Source organism: Bombus flavifrons, chromosome 10 (genome assembly GCF_040668555.2).
Source record: "Bombus flavifrons isolate JBK064 chromosome 10, iyBomFlav1_principal, whole genome shotgun sequence".
In the NCBI taxonomy this organism is placed as follows: Eukaryota; Metazoa; Arthropoda; class Insecta; order Hymenoptera; family Apidae; genus Bombus; species Bombus flavifrons.
The window spans coordinates 323,473-345,000 of NC_138451.1; the positions used below are offsets into that span (position 1 = coordinate 323,473).

Here is a 21,528-nt window from a genome sequence, read left to right on the forward strand (position 1 = left end):
CCCCTCCTGACAGACAGGACAGGCAACCTGAGTACCCACGAATGCTACCAATATTTCCAAATTCATGTCCGTGGACATAGCCAGGTCGTTAACAGTCGTCCCCTCCAGAGCGGAAGAATCCGCCACGGCGCCTCCGGGACCGAGAGACGGCGCGTCCGAGGCTTCATTTTCGTCGTCAAAAACTGCTTCGATTGTGTGAAATCTGTTCATAATCCCGATCACCTGGCCAAATCATGACCGTTTTTACAAGCCAGTCGTACCAACAAACTCAAAGGAACGAATTCCTTGTTGGGGAATCACTTCCCGCTTTCACGGCGACGAATCGCCGTTAGGTCGGCAAGCCGACTGATGGTCTTTGTCTTTCGCTCCTTCTGCGCCACACTCCGTTTAGCCATACTCATCGCGCCCGGGGGATTATACACCCCACGCTGATACGAGCGGACTATGTTACCGGCGGTACCACGAGGAGGTAGAAATGTGACTTGAGCTAGCGAGACCGAAGTCCCCCTGCCCCTGAGCAACTATAACCAATCCCAGGGCTCACGACACACCGTTATTAAGCGGCATGCCGCTACCCCAAGAGAGAGAGTCATAGTTACTCCCACCATCTTCCACGACGATCCTTCATACCGTCGATTTTTCTTTCTTTCCTGTCTCTGCGCTGATCCTTCCTCGCCCCTCGAACAACAGCTACAACGAACGTGAACACACTTCGATCTCTTTAACAGTTACTCACAGAGATCATGGTGTCATTCGATGTAATCGGGACTCGGATACACCCATCTCACTTTCATCCTTTTGTCCCAGCTTACCTGCGTTGCGTGTGCAAGCTAGCATCCAGAATCATAACTGATTTCCAATCAGTTTGTCTTCCACTTTTTGGATTCACTGGTCGCGCGAACGGATAGTCCCGAAATACGCGACGATCACCGATTCGCTGTTAGACGTGGCGTCGTTGTAAAAATCAACTTTAATGGCGAATAAAGAATGCGATGTGACGACGCGAACACAATATCGGTAGATAAGGATTTTACGAATCTGTCTGGTGCTTTTCCCTTGGTGATCGAGAAGACGTGGATTCGAGGAGGGATCGTATTATTCGTCGTGCATTATCGATTCTTTCAAATCTATTTGTAAGCTTTTATCGACAGTGGCTGTAATTTCGATTCCCCGAAGTTTTAATATCGCGCGACGATCGGCCTCCCGGGGACACACACATATATATCTGCGATATAGACTGGTGTAGATTATTTTAGTCATTGACCTTTATGGATACAAGCTGCGATATCTTCTGTTGGAACATGTAAGCACCTATGTATCGTGTAAAAGATACGCTATAAATATATTTTCGTTATTAGTCGTTTTATCACATAAATATTTAACTCACTTTTACCACTTAAAAACAATTTGTATATACTTGCCAATATTATCCATGTTTTCAATATTCCCTCTGGTTGCGGTAAATATTCGTAATTTACTTACGACCACTCGCGTAATACTCTGCTCCACGTTTAATGGAATATTTATGGCATCGTCCGACGATAGTCACCGCTATTGTTACGATACTTATTACGATACGCGATTTACGCGTTCGTGCGTTTCCACCGACATTGAGTCAAACTGTTAATTAAATTATATTTTTACGCGTATTTCGTAGCTTTGTAAAAGGCACCGTTTCGTGCTTTGCTCGTGTCGGAACGTGGCCCATTATTCACCGTTAAGTTTCATAATGCTAATTAAACCTAATTAACGGCAGCGTATCGTATTTCCATAACATATCCAAAGGTGGAAACAGAGTCGGTGAACCATAACGCGGAGGTCTTTCGAAGGAGCAGGCATAGGGGAAAAGGAGCTGAAATGACAGGTGTTTGGAGATTGTTTTATCCATTTCATTGCTGCGTATATTTCATTGCTGTATATATTGTGGGTAACTATAGTTAGTCGTTTTAAACTATACTATTTTACGTATCGTCTTTAAAGAGAAAAGAAGCAAATTTTACTTTTTATTTTTATAAGTATATAAATACTCTTCTTATACATTGTATGCATTCTGTACACTTTTGTATATTTGTATGTCGGAGTAGGTTGGAATTTAGAATTAGGGTTAAGGGCGTGAAACGAATCTTCGTTTGGATTACACATTGTCGTTATGCGATAGAGAAGACATTGACTAGTGCAAATACGATTACTACAGAATTTGACAAGTAACCGTGGTAATTAGATACTCGAGAAGCTAATGACAATGATTCTAGGTTCAATAACGAATCCGCGGACAACGGGATGATAGATGAACGTGCTCACAAAATCTAGGTCTGACTCTTTGTTGGTAAAATGTGAAATAATCACTAGTCGTAAAGACCTTATTCTTTAGTCGATGACATCGCGAGAGAGAATGACTTTCCCGTCCCGATGATGCCACAGAGGAAAACTACAATGGGGTGTGTCTAGGGACACGAGATCATCAGATTCGTCGAAGATAGCCTTCGTTCAGAAAGTATGGAAAATTGGCGTTGCTGCTAATTGGTCAATATCCATATCGGTGGTTAGGAAAAGATACTAGCCGCCCTCGAGGGAAAGCTGCACATGTATTGCGGAAACGCATCGACATCTGACAATCATCTTACTCGAAGAATAGGGTCTGCATGTGGCGCGCTACGGGACAGAGACCGTTGGAATGTTTACTGTCGAGTGTTACAACTATTTCCATTTTAAGGAGAGCTATAGAATTACTCCATGCCTCTGCCAGACAAAGCGTTCATCCCGTGACCGCGGCTACGTTCGGCGACTGGTTGACACCTCGAGCCCAAGCTCATTATCACAAATCTCGAACAAATACAATCGGATCGAATGACGACAATTGTTTAATTACGCCAATTTAGATTACGGTGTTAAGGGATTTTCCGGAAGTTCCAAAGGGATGACCCCGATCTCCTTTCATCTCCGACATATATTTTTCACAAGTGCATGCGATTCAATACAAAATTCGATGAATTTGACAGAGTATTTGACAAGTGATTCGATAAATGTTTCATGAAAATTCTGATATTCGTTGCGTAACTAACACTGGAGTATATTGTAACGCTTTCGTACGCCATAGGCCATTGATATCGAATGGCGGGGCTTTAATCACGCGGATTCTCGCGTCCCTTGTAACAGAGACCTTTGAATAAAAAGGAAAACGCTCAAGATACCCGTGATTTCGTGGGACTAACTTTTGCAATTTAATATTTGTCTTCTACCGTTGCAAGTAGCTCGCCGCTTTTATAATCCCCCGTTAATTACCCCAGGCAAAATAAATCGTGGAAAAAGTTCCCCGTTTTCCCGTCTTACTCGCTGGGATTAAATTAGCATAAAATCTGCCGCGAGAGAAGGCTGCGTTGTTTAATCAGCAAACGGGGAAAATATTTTTCACGCCGCGTTTAATAGACACTCGAATGAAATTAGTAACTTCTTCTTCTTCTCCTTCTTCGCCTCCCTTCTGTCCTTTTTTTTCTTCTTCAACGATCAGTCACGGTTCGTTCGGAAATCCGAGAATCATTTAACGAGACGCCTTTTATAAGAGACGATAGTTATTTCTGTGAAAATTGTATATGAATAAATTGATATCGAGCTTGCCGGGTATAAGGGTGGATAAAGTTCTCTGATATAAAAGTGGTACTCTTGGTTACTGTATCAGCGAGAGAGAGAGAGAGAGAGAGAGAGAGAGAGTTATAGGAAGGTTTTTGAGAGTTTTAAAAGTCAGAAGGATACGGCGTGGAGGAAATTGATAGATAGTTGGAAAGTAAGATTATTGTACGTGTGTTAAAGAAAGTATACGTTCAATCATAGGAGTCTTTTAGGTGATCGTGTATGCGCATGTGGCAAGAGTTTTCTTAGACGTGAATTGTGATATAATGATCGAGTAGAATGATCAGGAACAGGACTATGAATTCCTTTTATTATGTAACTCGTGGATATAACTTAACGTTCTTCTAAAAGGTGGTGAGAATATAAAAGTGATAGAATCTCTTTGATTTCATATAATAAAATTTTCTTAACGAGATTAATTGTATAGTTAGGAAATAAATAATTACAGAAACGTAGTTCAAATAGACATTTTATATTTTATATTTTTAACTTAAATTATATGCATATTATTCGTATCAAATGTTCATTAAAATATTTATGCCACTTAGTACATCAAATTGTGGCGGAAAAACAGGCTACCCGATCGAATACGGAGAGTTTTGGCGGTGTTTGACGACACGAACCCAGAAAAGATAATCCAGGCTGCGGACAAAGTGGAGGAAGCCTGTTCTGGAAGAGTCCGGCACGAGTCAGGCACGGCAACCGTTAGTAAAACAGAGGTACAAGATATCGAAGCAACCGGGGCTACGAGCAATATTGAGAAACAGCTGAAACTATTACCAGCGAGAATTGACGCTCTTGATATTAGCGTTCGTTGGAGAACACGTTCGCAATCCCCGAGGAGACGTCGTCGTCGGTCGAGATCCCGAAACGGCCTCTGTTATTATCATGATTTATACCGAGAGCGGGCGCGAAAATGCAGAACCCCGTGTCGCTGGAATCAGGGAAACGGGTCCAGCCGTCCGTAAACGCGGCGAACGATGACGGCTTGGAGACCCGACGCATTTTCATAAGGGATCAGCGAACCGGTGTTGCGTATCTAATAGACACCGGAGCGGATACGTGCGTATTTCCGCGCAGCAAGATACGAGGCCACGCGAGCAAAAGCAGGTACGAGCTGTTCGCGGCGGATGGAACCCGTATCGCGACCTATAGGACCATCACCTTGTCCCTCGACCCGGCTCTACGTCGAGATTTTAAGTGGCGCTTTGTGATTGAAGACGTTAAAACGCCCATCATCGGCGTCGACTTTTTGAGCCACTATGGGTTACTCGACGACCCGCGAAATATCCGACTCCTGGATAAGACTACGCAGCTGTCTACGAGGGGATTCGCGGTTGTGACTAACGACCCTTCCATCAAAACTATCGACAAGGAATCCCCGTATCATAAATTGTTAGCGGAATTCCCTGCGCTAACGCGACCCGTCTTCCGGCGAAGCTCTGTAAAGCACGGCGTGCAGCACCACATCAGCACGACTCCTGAAACTTCCGTCCACGCAAAACCACGCCGCCTAGCGCCCGATCGACTAAAGCACGCGAAGGCGGAATTTGAAGTTATGATTGACCAAGGCGTGATGCGACTATCGTGAAGTCCGCGGGTGTCACCCTTGCACATCGTACCTAAAAAGGACGGAGGAATACGACCGTGCGGCGACTACCGGGCATTGAACGCCCGCAACATTCCGGATAGGTACACACCGCCGCACATAGAAGACTTTGCACAAAACCTTTATGGTAAGCGCATCTTTTCTGAGATCGATCTAGTACGCTCTTATCATCAAATTCCGATGGCACCGGAGGACGTACCGAAAACAGCAATTACCACACCTTTCGGTCTTTTTGAAGCAATTAGCATGATGTTTGGGCTTCGAAATGCCGCTCAAACGTGTCAAAGATTCGTGGACGAAATCACGTGAGGTCTCGATTTCGTCTACGCGTATATCGACGATTTTTTAATCGCGTCCGATACCGAAGAACAGCACCGTGAACACTTGCGGATCTTGTTCAAACGACTCGACGAATATGGGGTCGTCATTAATCTTGCTAAATGCGAATTCGGCGTGCACGAAATTCAATTTCTCGGTTATACCGTCACCGCGAAGGGGATAAAACCTCTGGCTGAATGCGTTGACGCGATAATAAAAGTACCGCTTCCTGCAACAGTTAAAGAACTGCGAAGATACCTCGGTATAATTAACTTTTATCGTTAACGTTTCATACCGGGGGCCGCGCATCTTTTACAACCACTCAACGACTTATTAAAAGGCACTACGAAGTGCAACGCGTATAGAGTGGTCCGAACATTCCGAAAAAAGCTTCCGCGAGTCGAAAAGCGCTTTAGCTAGCGCGATAATGTTAGCGCATCCGATTCCAGGCGCGCCCGTTAGCCTCGTGGTCGACGCTTCAGATTACGCAATAGGAGCGGTACTCTAACAACGAGTCAACGATACCTGGCAGCCTTTGGGTTTTATGACGAAATCCCTATCCCTCGCGCAACGGAAGTACAGCGCGTACGATAGAGAGCTACTCGCGATGTACACGGCGGTAAAGCGATTCAGGCACGCTGTCGAAGGGCGAGATTTCGCGATATTTACGGATCATAAACCCCTGCTATACGCGTTTGAACAAAATCCTGACAAATGTTCGCCAAGACAATATAGACATCTGGACTACATCGCACAATTTACGACCGACATCCGACATATTAAAGGGATAAATAATACCGTAGCTGATATCTTATCCCGAATAGAAGCGATCGGGAAATCCGTCGATCATCACACATTAGTCGCAGCGCAAGCGGACGATGCCGAGCTCCGTCAAATTCTTAAGTCAGGCTCTAGCGCGCTGAAATTGAAAAAAAATACGATTTCCCGATCAGGATGTCGGAATATATTGCGATCTTACAAACAGGTCACCGCGACCGTACGTACCGGAGACGTTGCGTCGCGCCGTATTTCAGTCTTTGCATGGACTTTCCCATCCGGGAATACGTGCCACACAAAAACTGGTGACAACACGTTTCGTATGGCCGTCCATCAATAAGGATTGTCGAACTTGGACGCGGCAGTGTTTACCATGTCAACGCTGCAAAGTCACCAGGCACGTATCCTCGCAAGTAGGAACTTTCAAAACATCAGCGGGCCGGTTCGAACACGTGCACATAGACATTATCGTTATGCCTTATTCACAAGGATATCGATACTGTCTAACGTGTATCGATCGTTTCTCACGTTGGCCCGAAGCTATTCCCACAGTCAATATGGAAGCGACAACCGTTGCTTCGGCCCTCCTTACTGATTGGATAGCACGTTTCGGCGTTCCCTTAAGAATCACGACCGATCAAGGTCGCCAATTTGAATCGCGGTTATTTGAAAAATTATGCCAGTTGCTCGGCGTCAAACATTTGCGCACGACCGCCTATCATCTCGCGTCCAACGGGGTGGTAGAGCGGTTACACAGACAATTGAAAGCGGCGATAAAGTGCCACGACACGAGCACCTGGGTTGAAGCATTACCAGTAGTATTATTAGGTATTCGTACCGCGATAAAGGAGGACTTGAACGCAACGGCGGCCGAAATGATCTACGGCACCGGCATACGATTGCCGGCCGATTTTTTTAATGCGACCAAGCAGCAGGCCAACACGGAGTATGCGAACCGGCTTAAAGAACAGATGGGAAAAGTCAGGCCGCATCTGGCTACGCGTCATGGCGGAAGAAAACTTTTTGTTTTTAAGGAGTTAGTTAGTTTCGTAGTTAAGGAGTTTTTAAGGAGTTTTTGCGTCATGATGCGATAGGAGGTCCTTTACAGCCCCAGTTCGACGGACCCTTCAAGGTTGTAAAAAGGGCTGAGAAGGATTTCGTAATTAAGATAAACGATCGTGACGTAACGGTTTCCATAGACCGCGTTTAAAACCGGCGTTCGTAGTTCCAGAAGACCTGGAAGAGAAGACCATCGAACCTCGAGACATATTCCGGCAAAGCAAGCGAGTGCGCACGATGAAAACAGCGCAAACAGCGATCGAACTGCTGAAGAATGCACAAGGGATGGGTATGTCACGCGGTATGGACGTAGAGTGCGTTTTCCAGACTGGTATCGGGCAGATCTTGATTAGGTGTCTTATCGGTATCGACGATAAAATAGCGACGACCGAGAAACTTCGTAAATACTTAAAAAAAAGAAATTTTTAACTTAAACGTTATCACTGGAAGGGGGGTCGGCGGGACGCGAACAGGACAGTTCAAATCTTGTTGTTGTTTTGCTTCGGAGTAGCAAGACCGTTAGATCACAAGTATTGTAAAAAGTAACGAACTCCGAGCAAAACAAGGTCGCCGCGTCACACGCAGCCGAATTCAAATTTTCCGGCTGTCCCCCCGACCGATATAAATAAACAGACGCAATCACGACAGATAGAGTTTATGCTACGCATTAAAAAATTACGGACATAAGCGAAGTTTCTCGGAGATATCAGCAAATCGTATTTATATTTTGTACCTGTGACTCTGTTATACTTTAATAACATAATACTTATCTGAAATATATACATTAACGGAAATAACGAGATCCTGCTATTTCACTACACTTATAATAGACCAATCCTCTACAGAATTTATCTAAAATAAATTACTAACTAAAAATCGTATTGACGTGATATTTTTGGTTTTGGAATTCGGTATTGCTTCTTCAACATCTAAATTATGCGACAGTTTACAATCGAAAATGGAGGGACTCGTGGTATATTAATGATATATGAAGTTTCGTTTATAGGCAATCTTGCAGCTTGTTTTTCATCGACTGTAATGTTCGGTGACGAGAATATAATCGCATCGTGAATCCGATGGAGACAGCTATCTGCTCAATGGTTCTTCAGGCGAGAAATTAATTAGAACGTCAAAATTAAATTTCGTCAATTGTTCTCGCGATTCTTTTTTTGCCACTAACTCTATTAGATCGTCGGTTGCTCGAACGTCGAAATTAAATGGCACGTTTGATTAATATTCCATCGACTTTAATAGGTTCATGACTGTCATGTATTTTACGTTATTGTTGAAATATTGCTGAAAATAATGATGCGACGTAAATAATTTTCTAATTGCTTTTCTTTTATCAACTACGTAGCTCGTTACGACTATAGCCTATGGGCAACAACTTGAATGTATATTTTGAGTATAGGATACCGATATCTTATTAGAAACTTTAGAATTCTAGAATCTTAAACTAGATATTAAAAAATGAACTAAACATCTCTTTAAATTTTTGACTTCATCAACTATGAGCTATCGACTCAGTTTGGCTGGATATCGAAGATTATGGATTCTTGAACATTCTAGCAGTATTTAACATATCTACCAGTGAAGCATAGTTCGTTTAAAAGTTTCTTTTGAAGCGTATTCGGTCACCCAAAGCGCACGCTAGCTGCATAACGCTCGCATAGAGTTGGGACGGAATTGCGCTTGGTCCGCGTGCAATTTGAACCGACCGAAAAGCATTTTGCTCTTCTTCGTCGATCGGCAATCGCCGAGCGTGAAGTTTTCGGATTTCGCCATCGATTATTGTCAAATACCCGCGTCAAACTTTATAGTTTTATTCCAATGAAATCACTTTAATAAAGAAACACAAAGAAGGAAGAATTTTGAACTCATATACATATCTTGTATATTTGAGATTTATTTATACCTTTAAATAAATATATTCATAAGTAGAGTATTATTTTATTATTTGGTATATTTATGGTACGTACAAGAATTACTAGTGAACTTTGTTTTTAAAAAATAATATAATATGAACAGATGAGAAAGAGAATGATAGATAGCGTATCGAACACCGACGCGAGATCATTAATTACTCATGGTAATGTGTATGTTCGATTGTGCAATCCTGATAGAATGTAATTATATTATTTACGCGATGTTACGTAACGGCAATCGCCGTGCGTTATTGCATGGACCGTTTAGTCGGCTAGCTTTTATTACCGATCTCGAACGCAGATGTGTGGAGTCTGATTAGAAAAGAATCGTATTGCTTCGTTGATGATTGGGTATTTTTGTTGGTGCATCATTTGAATCAACGCGTTTTCCAGGTATAATTACTCAGATGATAAATGTGGTTTATACGTCGCTTAGCTTACTTTCTATTAATCCTGCTGAATCGTCCGCGAATTGAATGCGGACACGTAGTGTTCTAAACAGCTCCATTTTTCATACGGTTATTTCTTTCTGAACTTTACAAGTCGCGTTACCAACACTAGAATTACAATAATAAAATGCCTTGAAAGAAGTTTTGAATACCTCAGACCGCAATTCTTTAAATCTTCAAATTAAGAACATTGTCTCTTCCGTTTCGTCGACTATTATTTTACAAACGAAGCGAGTCCAATATCTTCCATCAAAGTTCTCTTACAAAATATTTAGCAGTAAGTACCTTTTAAATTTTCAGAGAAAGAAGTACATACTTTGAGATCGATAAAATTTCACAATTAAATAAAATTTAATTTTTCGTTCGTCGAATATCCCACGTTGCGCGTTATGCTGCATTCCTTCTTAAAACTTTCTTGAAATTTTTACGAAAGGGAAATATTGAAATTAAAAGAATTGCATCTTTCCTTCATCGAATATTCAACACTCGTAATACTACATTTTTCATTTTATTTGGCCGGCCACGTGATATTGGTACATCTTCCCTGAAGGCGAGCGCACGGATGTCTAATTTTACCTTTTTACATGGCAAAAAAACATGATCAAAGGTGTCAGTGTAATCGGCAATGCTCGAATCGAGTTCCCGGCACCATTCAATCATTCGTGCGGTAAACAGGTTCCATTGAAATTTTTCGTCCACCGGCCGTGGAAAAATCAAGTCGTATTTGTGCAAGCCGGTGCGTGCTGCTACCTCTCGAATAATCATCCTTCCTGCAGGTGCTACTTCAAGGAGTAAGGACAAGGAACAAGGGAGGAAGCGTTCGACTGGCTTCGTATAGAATCGATGAACTTTGTTCCTTCAGCGGAAGAAACTTGTTGAAATAGCTAGACTACAGGAAATGTAAATTTAAATTGAGAGTTTTTGTGAAAAGCAACGTTGGGATCTTGAAAAGTATACTTAAGTATAGGGCAAATATTAGATAAATGTACTTGGTATACAAGCATTTTCTTAGACATAACAAACTTTATTAAATTAACGTAGATATCGTAGATACGTTATCGAATTAATAATAATATATTTCCACTCCTTGCTCGTTTAATTCACCTTCGATTCATCGTGATAACGAGAAAAGTTTTATTTTCGAAGAAAAATCCTGGCTTCATCTGCAAAGTAGCATTGCGATAAAACTGCTTGTAACTTGCAGGGCGAAAATTTTGGTCGCCGAACTTCATTAAACATTCTCTGGATCACTTTTTGAGCGCATCGACGAATAACTTCTCAAGAACAGGTAACTTCAAGTATCTCCGAAATTGCTCTATCTAAACCCCAAACCATTCGCTATTCCCAACTCTGCAGTAGCCACCATCAGCAGACGTTTGAAGACAAACTTTTGCCTCGTTCGTTCAAGATCATTTCGTAAGAAGAAATGCAGTTGTAACACGGACTCTTTGTACGTGTGGCGTATTATCGACTAAAGAGCAACTGGCCAGGTCAAACCGATTGGTCGATATCGCGTACTTCGAATGACTTAACGTTCAAGATGGAGGAGATGAAATAACTCGAGTGTTAGATTTAGACGGCACTTTATTTGTACTAGTTGTAGCACTTAACCGAAATAAGTGAGGACTACTGTCGTCCTCAGTCTGTAATGTCAGATGGTTGAAGGTGAACTAAACTCCTCCGTTCCTGTCCTCTCCTCCCGCCGTTGGATTTCTTCTCTCCACCGTGCCCTTCCGGCTGGACTTTTCCTGGGTTTTTTCCTTTTTTTTTTTTTACGTGGATAAATCCTCATGGACACTCGCAGTTGCAGGCAACAGCAGAATAGTGTCGGAATCTTACCGACTCCACGGTGGTCTATCCTGACGCTTTGGTACAGGTGCACCCGGGGTCTCCTGCGAAGTTCTACCGGGGTGCCCTCTTTCGTCTATCTCCCTGTTGTTATTGTTGAAGGGAGGCGTCCTTGTCTTGGTTAAGCCGCTAGGGGGAGACCACACCCCCTAACGCCACGTTTCCTGGTCTGACGCTCCTAGGGTGGCGGCGGCGCGCCGCGCCCCTGTGGCGTGTGGAGTCCCTCTGTTGCGACGTTCTCAAAGAATCGCGCGATCTTTCCCGATTTCGTTCGGTCCGCTCCTTCACCAGCATTACTTGCTCGCAGTAGGAGCGGACGGCGATGAACTCCTGGGACCCTCTGAGTATGGCCTCAACGCTTGGCCGCCACAAGCCAGTTATCCCTGTGGTAACTTTTCTGACACCTCTTGCTGAAAACTCTTCAAGCCAAAAGGATCGATAGGCCGTGCTTTCGCAGTCTCTATGCGTACTGAACATCGAGATCAAGCCAGCTTTTGCCCTTTTGCTCTACGCGAGGTTTCTGTCCTCGCTGAGCTGGCCTTAGGACACCTGCGTTATTCTTTGACAGATGTACCGCCCCAGTCAAACTCCCCGCCTGGCAGTGTCCTCGAAGCGGATCACGCGGGAGTATTGTCGGCGATCGGCCGGGAAAGGCCTAACGCCACTCTTACACGCTTGGCTCTAGAACACCGTGACGACCGGGTCGAAACACCGGCGCACGCGTTCCGCCCAACCGAGTAAGTAAAGAAACGATGAAAGTAGTGGTATTTCACCGGCGACGGCGATTAAACAGTCTCCCACTTATGCTACACCTCTCATGTCTCCTTACAATGCCAGACTAGAGTCAAGCTCAACAGGGTCTTCTTTCCCCGCTAATTTTTCCAAGCCCGTTCCCTTGGCAGTGGTTTCGCTAGAAAGTAGATAGGGACAGAGGGAATCTCGTTAATCCATTCATGCGCGTCACTAATTAGATGACGAGGCATTTGGCTACAATCTGTGGACCCTGCTATTAACAAGGTCCATACTTCCGAGGTACCCCCTCGTAGGGAATTAAAATAAAGAAACATTTGCATTGTAATCTTAAGATTACTGCAAATTTAATAAATAGACGACACACTTTGTATATGAATAATTTGTGTATAAGTTCTTATGTACAATTTAATTATTTAATAAATAAATAAATAACATATAATTTTAAAATTATCTGGGTCATTCATCCAAAAATAAGTTGCAGAGCTCTATAGAGCTCCTTAAAACATTCATCACTAACGTTTTTATTGTTTGGTCACCAATACCCATTAATCTAAGGCTCCTCTCCGTAAACGGAGTTATCGCACCACGGCTGCCCAACACCACCGGTACAACTTCGCCCTTGCTAACTTTGAATTTTGCCTTTAGATGTTCTAGGCAAGGCTTGTACTTTGTAATTTTCTCCTTCTCTGCTTTGGAGAGGTAATCCTTATTCTCATAGCGGACGGTGACGTCGACTATGAGAACCCTTTCCTTGTTTTTAACTACAAGGTCAGGCTTGTAAAGGCTACCTCCCACTTTAAGCGAAGGTTCTATGAACACCTCGTTACTCTTTCTTAAACTTTCTGCAAGGGTTGTCTTGGCCTCATCGTGCCTCTTAATTCTCAGGCCCTTTGTGTATTGGCACAGCCCTAATATATGTCCAAGGGTCTCGGGCTGGGTCCGACATTTCCGACAGGCTACATCAATATTCTTGTCGGCCCGTGCCAATACCGATCTTGTTCCAAATGTATTAGTCCTGAGCTTAAGGGCATCAATAAACCGAGATGGTTTGAGCAGCTCGTAGTGTGTGAGCCACACATTGCCAGTCTTGTTCCTAGAGAAGTCAAGAACTCCTTGTCCCTGACTCTTCAATTCTGCCCATTGTTTAATGTGGGCAGCTTTCAATCGTTTTCTCGCTTTCTCAATGTCCTCCAGAGAGGCTGGCCAATTAATCCTCAGGGAATTGGCTATCTTTTTCAATTTCAATTCCCCATGCTCATCAACCAGGCCAGAGACTGCCGGATCCGCTGAATCTTTCATTTTAATTGCATTTTTGAGGGTGCCGAGTTTTATGATATGCTCGAATCTCGGCAACCCTAGCCCCCCCCAACTTTTAGGGGCATAGAAGAAGCCAGTGGCTGTTGATGGTGTCAGATGGAAGATGGCTTTAACTTCCTGCCTGATCTCGCTATCCAGCAATCTTAAGACGCTGTCACCCGGCGGATTCACGAGAAGATGGTATGTGTAGCGAGGGAGTATGTATTTAGTTGTTAATTCCAGTTTCTGGCACGGCTTGAGCGAGAGTTTTCTCACTCTTCGCAACGTGCTCAAAAGCTCAGGCACTATTATACCACAATGAACACCTTTCCAAGGCCCCATTTTGGCGCCTAAGTACTTGAAGACCTCACCGGGATCCACTGATGGGATGATGTTATCCCCAAGTTTAATTTTTGGTTCACGTATGAACCATGTATCCCTTTTGGAGACTATCTCGAATGCTTGGCTCTTGTCTCCGGAAACGTTCATACCGAGGCCTTTCAAGTACTCATGAAGTATGTTCATTTGGCTTTGTGCCTCTCCCTCGTCCGCGCCGAGTAACACTACGTCATCAGCGAAAGCCAGAACAGGAATTTTTCTATTTGCATTAACATTAATGCCACTGGTATTTTGTTCAACCAGATCCAACAGAGGCTCTAAACACAAGTTAAAGAGCAATGGGGACAGGGGGTCACCCTGTTTGACACCCCTGAGAATTTTGATCTTGACCCCCGTATTGTTTTTAGATTTAATAGTTGTATAACTACCTTCATACATGTCCTTAATAAGTGCAATTATGGGGGCCGGCACTCCCTTCCTCGCCAGGCAAGGTTCAATAGCCGAGTGGGGCACCGTATCGAAGGCTTTAGAGATATCCACGATAGTGAATATCCCTCCCTTCTCTTTCTTACTGTAGTCCAAGGCAGCGCTCAACAGATCTATATTAATTTTACAACCGCTCTCGGCGGTGAAACCTTTCTGTCTTGGACTTAATACCATGCCCCTTCTCAATCTCCCGTCGATTATGGAGGAGAAAATACGGCCGAGAATGGGACCTATTGTTATAGGCCTCCAGTTCTCGACCAGGCTGCTAGGCTTATTTGCTTTCGGAATTAATGTTGTACGATTTTCCTTCCATATGGAGGGAAAATACGATATATATAATAGCATATTGAATAATTTCGCCAAAATGGTAGGCAGGCCAGGTATCAGAAGATGTTCTTTTTGCAAACCATCTGGACCTGCCGCAGCCTTTTTTCTTATTCTTTTGATTCTCTCCGCCACATCCGTAACAGCAATCGGCGGGAAGATATCGCATAAGGATAGTTCAGAGGCTCTATTTTCTGGGATCGGGGCCTTGGTAGGTCCTGTTTGGCCCCATAATTCCTCATAGAGCCTCTTCACTTCCACGGCTTCAGGTGGTTCCTTAACCGGCTGGAGGAAGGCCTGATCATTATTAACAATCGCTTCGGCCAACCTCTTCGGATTTTCCAGGAACAATTCCTGGCAACGTGCGTATGAGTACCTTTTCTTAGCATTTCTTCTTTTCCTTTTGTTATTTTGGTGACAAATCCTTTTTGATTTTTTGTTATCATTTTCATTCTTTTCTTTCGTTTTATTAAAATCAGCGATAGCACTATAGAGCACTGAAGGGATGAAATCGTTAATTCCGCTCACAAGGGATTCCCTATGTCCCTTGAGAGCGACCCAGATACTCGTCAACCGAGTGTTAACCAATCTTAAAACAGAATCTCGTTAATCCATTCATGCGCGTCACTAATTAGATGACGAGGCATTTGGCTACATTCTGTGGACCCTGTTATTAACAAGGTCCATACTTCCGAGGTACCCCCTCGTAGGGAATTAAAATAAAGAAACATTTGCATTGTAATCTTAAGATTACTGCAAATTTAATAAATAGACGACACACTTGTATATGAATAATTTATGTATAAGTTCTTATGTACAAATCCATTAGTTAATAAATAAATAAATAAATAACATATAATATTAAAATTATCTGGGTCATTCATCCAAAAATAAGTTACAGAGCTCTATAGAGCTTCTCAAAACGTTCATCACTAACGTTTTTATTGTTTGGTCACCAATACCCATTAATCTAAGGCTCCTCTCCGTAAACGGAGTTATCGCACCACGGCTGCCCAACACCACCGGTACAACTTCACCCTTGCTAACTTTGAATTTTGCCTTTAGATGTTCTAGGCAAGGCTTGTACTTTGTGATTTTCTCTTTCTCCGCTTTGGAGAGGTAATCCTTATTCTCATAGCGGACGGTGACGTCGACTATGAGAACCCTTTCCTTGTTTTTAACTACAAGGTCAGGCTTGTAAAGGCTACCTCCTACTTTAAGCGAAGGTTCAATAAACACCTCGTTATTCTTTCTCAAACTCTCTGCAAGGGTTGTCTTGGCCTCATCATGCCTCTTAATTCTCAGGCCCTTAGTGTATTGGCACAGCCCTAATATATGTCCAAGGGTCTCGGGCTGGGTCCGACATTTCCGACAGGCAACATCAATATTCTTGTCGGCCCGTGCCAATACCGATCTTGTTCCAAATGTATTAGTCCTGAGCTTAAGGGCATCAATAAACCGAGATGGTTTGAGCAGCTCGTAGTGTGTGAGCCACACATTGCCAGTCTTGTTCCTAGAGAAGTCAAGAACTCCTTGTCCCTGACTCTTCAACTCTGCCCATTGTTTAATGTGGGCAGCTTTCAATCGTTTTCTCGCTTTCTTAATATCCTCCAAAGAGGCTGGCCAATTAATCCTCAGGGAATTGGCTATCTTTTTCAGTTTCAACTCCCCATGCTCGTCAACCAGGCCAGAGACTGCCGGATCCGTTGAATCTTTCATTTTAATTGCATTTTTAAGGGTGCCGAGTTTTATAATATGCTCGAATCTCGGCAACCCTAGCCCCCCCCAACTTTTAGGGGCATAGAAGAAGCCAGTGGCTGTTGATGGCGTCAGATGGAATATGGCTTTAATTTCCTGCCTGATCTCGCTATCCAGCAATCTTAAGACGCTGTCACCCGGCGGATTCACGAGTAGATGGTATATGTAGCGAGGGAGTATGTATTTAGTTATTAATTCTAGCTTCTGGCACGGCTTGAGCGAGAGTTTTCTCACTCTTCGCAACGTACTCAGAAGCTCAGGCACTATTATACCACAATGAACACCTTTCCAAGGCCCCATTTTGGCGCCTAAGTACTTAAAGACCTCACCGGGATCCACTGATGGGATGATGTTATCCCCAAGTTTAATTTTTGGTTCACGTATGAACCATGTATCCCTTTTGGAGACGATCTCGAATGTTTGGCTCTTGTCTCCAGAAACGTTCATACCGAGGCCTTTCAGGTACTCATGAAGTATGTTCATTTGGCTTTGTGCCTCTCCCTCGTCCGCGCCGAGTAACACCACGTCATCAGCGAAAGCCAGGACAGGAATTTTTCTATTTGCATTTACATTGATGCCACTGGTTTTTTGTTCAACCAGATCCAACAGGGGCTCTAGACATAAATTGAAGAGCAATGGGGACAGGGGGTCACCCTGCTTGACACCCCTGAGAATTTTGATCTTAACCCCCATATTGTTTTTAGATTTAATAATTGTATGACTACCTTCGTACATATTTTTAATGAGTTTGATTATGGGGGCCGGCACTCCCTTCCTCGCCAGGCAAGGTTCAATAGCCGAGTGGGGCACCGTATCGAAGGCTTTAGAGATATCCACGATAGTGAATATCCCCCCCTTCTCTTTCTTACTGTAGTCCAAGGCAGCGCTCAACAGATCTATATTGATTTTACAACCGCTCTCGGCGGTGAAACCTTTCTGCCTTGGACTTAATACCGTGCCCCTTCTTAATCTCCCGTCGATTATGGAGGAGAAAATACGGCCGAGAATGGGACCTATTGTTATAGGCCTCCAATTCTCGACCAGGCTGCTAGGCTTGTTTGCTTTTGGAATAAGTGTTGTTCGATTTTCCTTCCATTCGGAAGGAAAATACGATATATATAATAATATATTAAATAATTTTGCCAGAATGGTAGGCAGGCCAGGTATCAAAAGGTGTTCTTTTTGTAGACCATCTGGACCTGCCGCAGCCTTTTTCCTTATTCTTTTGATTCTCTCCGCCACATCCGTAACAGCAATCGGCGGGAAGATATCGCATAATGATAACTCAGAGGCTCTATTTCCTGGGATAGGGGCCTTGGTAGGTCCTGTTTGGCCCCATAATTCCTCATAGAGCCTCTTCACTTCCTCGGCTTCAGGTGGTTCCTTAGCCGGCTGGAGGAAGGCCTGATCATTATTAACAATCGCTTCGGCCAACCTCTTAGGATTTTCCAGGAACAATTCCTGGCAACGTGCGTATGAGTATCTTTTCTTTGCGTTTCTTCTTTTCTTTTTATTACTTATTTGGTGACCAATCCTTTTTAATTTTTTGCTGCCATTATCGCTCTTTTCTTTAGCTTTGTTAAAATCTATAATAGCACTATAGAGCACCGAAGGGATGAATTCGTTAATTCCGCTCACAAGGGATTCCCTATGTCCCTTGAGAGCGACCCAGATATTCGTCAACCGAGTGTTAACCAATCTTAGAACAGAAGGTACCTCGGTTTGTGTCATTATGGCTTGTTCCAACATTTCAAGCCATTCATTTAAATCTCCGTTGGTTCCAGGCTCATTGAAATGCGCATTGCCTGGATCAACGGGATCACACCCTCCCTCTGTCGCCGGAGTGGCCTCCTGAGTATTGTCCTCACCAGTTAATCTTAATTTTCGCCTTTGATACTTAATCTGATCTATAGTTTTTGTGGTGAGGACCTCGCTTATCATTTTATTAGGATGCCTGTGATCCTTATAGGTTTCACAGAGCTCCCTCAAGAGGGCCAACTCCTGAAACGTCCATTTTTTCTCAGGGGGGTCTGTTCCCCTTCGTTTGACGTTTCTAACGGCAGGGTGTGCATGCCGCTCGTGGGTAGACAGCCCCCTTTGTGTCCCAAAGCTCATGGGGCAGGCCTCACATTTGTAAGGTCCTTCTTGTTGTCTTTCGCTCCTGCCACTGCAATGAGGCAGATGGCATCTAACCCCATGAAGCTTCGAGAAGCATTTGCCACACTCTCTACACATATATTTGATGGGGGCTGTCACATGATGTTGCTCCAGATGCCTGTTCAAGTCCGTCGGTGATAAAAAGAAGAGGTTAATTCCCCCCTCTTCACAGACAGGACAAGCAGTCTGGGTACCCACGAATGGTATCAATACGATCATATTCATGTCCATGGATATTGCCAGGTCGTCAACGTTGGTCCCCTCCAGAGCGGAAGAATCCGCCACGGCGCCTCCGGGACCGAGAGACGCCGCGTCCGAGGCTATATTTTCATTGTCGAAAATTTGCTTCGTTTGTGAATCTTTATCTACTAATCCAAGCCATGCCCAACTCATGACCATTTGCAAGCCTAGTCGTAACCCAATCCATCGAACAGGAACGAATTCCTTGCTGATGATATGTTTCCCAACTTCACGGCGACGAATCACCGTTGGGTCGGTAAGCCGACTAGATGGTGTTAGTCTTTCGCTCCTGCTTCGCCACACTCCGTTTAGCCATACTCATCATGCCCGGGGGATTATACACCCCACGCTGACACGAGCGGAGTATGTTACCGGCGGTACCACGAGGAGGTAGAAGTGTGACTTGAGCTGGCGAGACCGAGGTCTCCCTGCCCCTGAGCAACTACAACCAATCCCAGGGCTCACGACACACCGTTATTAGGCGGCATGCCGCTACCCAAGAGAGAGAGTCATAGTTACTCCCGCCGTTTACCCGCGCTTTTTTGAATTTCTTCACGTTGACATTCAGAGCACTGGGCAGAAATCACATTGCGTCAACACCCTTGGGGGCCATCGCAATGCTTTGTTTTAATTAGACAGTCGGATTCCCCTAGTCCGTGCCAGTTCTGAGCTGAGCGTTGAATGGCGGCCGAAGAGAACGACCGCGACGGTAAAACCGCCGCGGAAGCCTCGCAGCAAGGAAGATCCGCGGGAGGCCAAGGCACGGGACCGAGCTCGGATCCGGGGTGCGCGACCATATCACCCCCGAGAGAGAGATACGCCGCGTCCCGTTCAGCTCGCCCAGGCCCGGCACGTCAGCCAAACCCGCTTCCCGACCAAGCCCGACACGCCCCGCTCCTCAGAGCCAATCCTTATTCCGAAGTTACGGATTCAATTTGCCGACTTCCCTTACCTACATTAATCTATCGACTAGAGGCTCTTTACCTTGGAGACCTGCTGCGGATATGGGTACGAACCGGCGCGACACCTCCACGTGGCCCTCTCCTGGATTTTCAAGGTCCGAGGGGAAGATCCGGACACCGCCGCAACTGCGGTGCTCTTCGCGTTCCAAACCCTATCTCCCTGCTAGAGGTTTCCAGGGAACATAGTCGTACGCGCGTGTATACCTCGTCTTCTCCGATTAAATCAAAGTTTTTCTCGAGCCTCGCCAAAGGGGATCTCGTCTTTTCTTCCTCTTCTACGATCTCTCCGACGAACATCGTACAACTTTCTAACGGACTCTCGTGCGCATCTTAATCGAGTACAGAAACGCTGCGCAAACACCTCGGAACTTGTAGTACCGCACACCTTAGGCCGATCTTAGACGCACGCTAGTTGGCACACGCTTTTCTCGTATTATGAGATCTCCGACGAACGTGGCTTTGGGCCAGGCGCGCGCGGGCAGAGAGATACACGACGACGGGGAAAATTCGTCCCGATACGAGTAACGTGTACTCTCCGATCTCCGCGCAACGCCGGGGATCATGTCTCCCTAAGTCATCAGCGTTCGAAGAAATCGCGTGTGCGTTCCCGGATCTACGGCTTTCTCTATCGGTGCGGTAAAAAGCACGGAGGATGTAATACGCAACGACGACCCATCGATGCGACGGTCCTCGTTGTAGTCGATCGCTCTCGCGAAGAGACGGAGTGGGCATATTATTATTCGATCCCTGGGGCTGTACGAGTAAAACGTCTTAAGACGAAGACGGTAGAGACTTTTATGACAAAGTTTCGCACGCCACCGAGTTTTTGGTTCTCTCTTCTCTCCTCTCTCGACCGAGTTCCCATATATGCTTTCTCTCTCAGTCTCGCCAAAATATATAATATTCGTTTAAGACGACGTCGGGGGCGCGGACTTCGTGCGTCGAACACCGGCAAACGTAGCATATATCGCCTGATATGAAAAAAAAATCGGTCACGAGGAGAACTACGAGTATATTCGATAACCTATACACGAAGCGGTGCATAAGCGGGCGGTCGTCCGAAAGGACGACTCACGACGCCGCGTGCACTCACGCAAGTCCGTGACGGTTCTCTCCGCTCTTATTCGTATCCCATTCTTCTTCCTCTCGTCGTCCGACTCGGAAACGTTCTCTTATTATATTTTTAAGAAGAACGACGGCGGGTGGTTAAGGCAAGAAGGGACAGAGAGAGACAGATAGAGAGTAACGATACGCAACGCAAGCAGTCTTAGGTTTACGTGAGCAACCCTCAGCCAGGCGTGGTCCAGGAATTGTATCCGTGGACCGCAATGTGCGTTCGAAATGTCGATGTTCATGTGTCCTGCAGTTCACACGTTGACGCGCAATTAGCTGCGTTCTTCATCGACCCACGAGCCAAGTGATCCACCGTTCAGGGTAATCTTTTATATATTTACAACATTTTTATACTCTTTGTACTCTTAATTCTCGGTTCGAGCGAAGCCGAGTTCCGACACGTTCGACCAACGGGAATCGGACGCGCAGAAGTCGCCATAGGATTGACGACACGAAAATGTTCGAAAAAAAAACCGACGAACGCGCGA

The 21,528-nt window shown here is 44.7% G+C and overlaps 1 long non-coding RNA gene and 1 other non-coding gene across 3 annotated transcripts in view; one reads left to right on the forward strand and one right to left on the reverse strand.

The window, feature by feature from the left end:
* Nucleotides 1-21,528, forward strand: part of LOC138183818 (uncharacterized) — a 411,340-nt gene that overhangs the window by 21,930 nt on the left and 367,882 nt on the right. The gene's annotated exons all lie outside the window — the stretch shown is intronic.
* On the reverse strand, nucleotides 21,210-21,364 carry LOC138184605 (5.8S ribosomal RNA). Its single transcript, XR_011174362.1, has one exon. It is a non-coding gene; the product is annotated as a 5.8S ribosomal RNA (ribosomal RNA).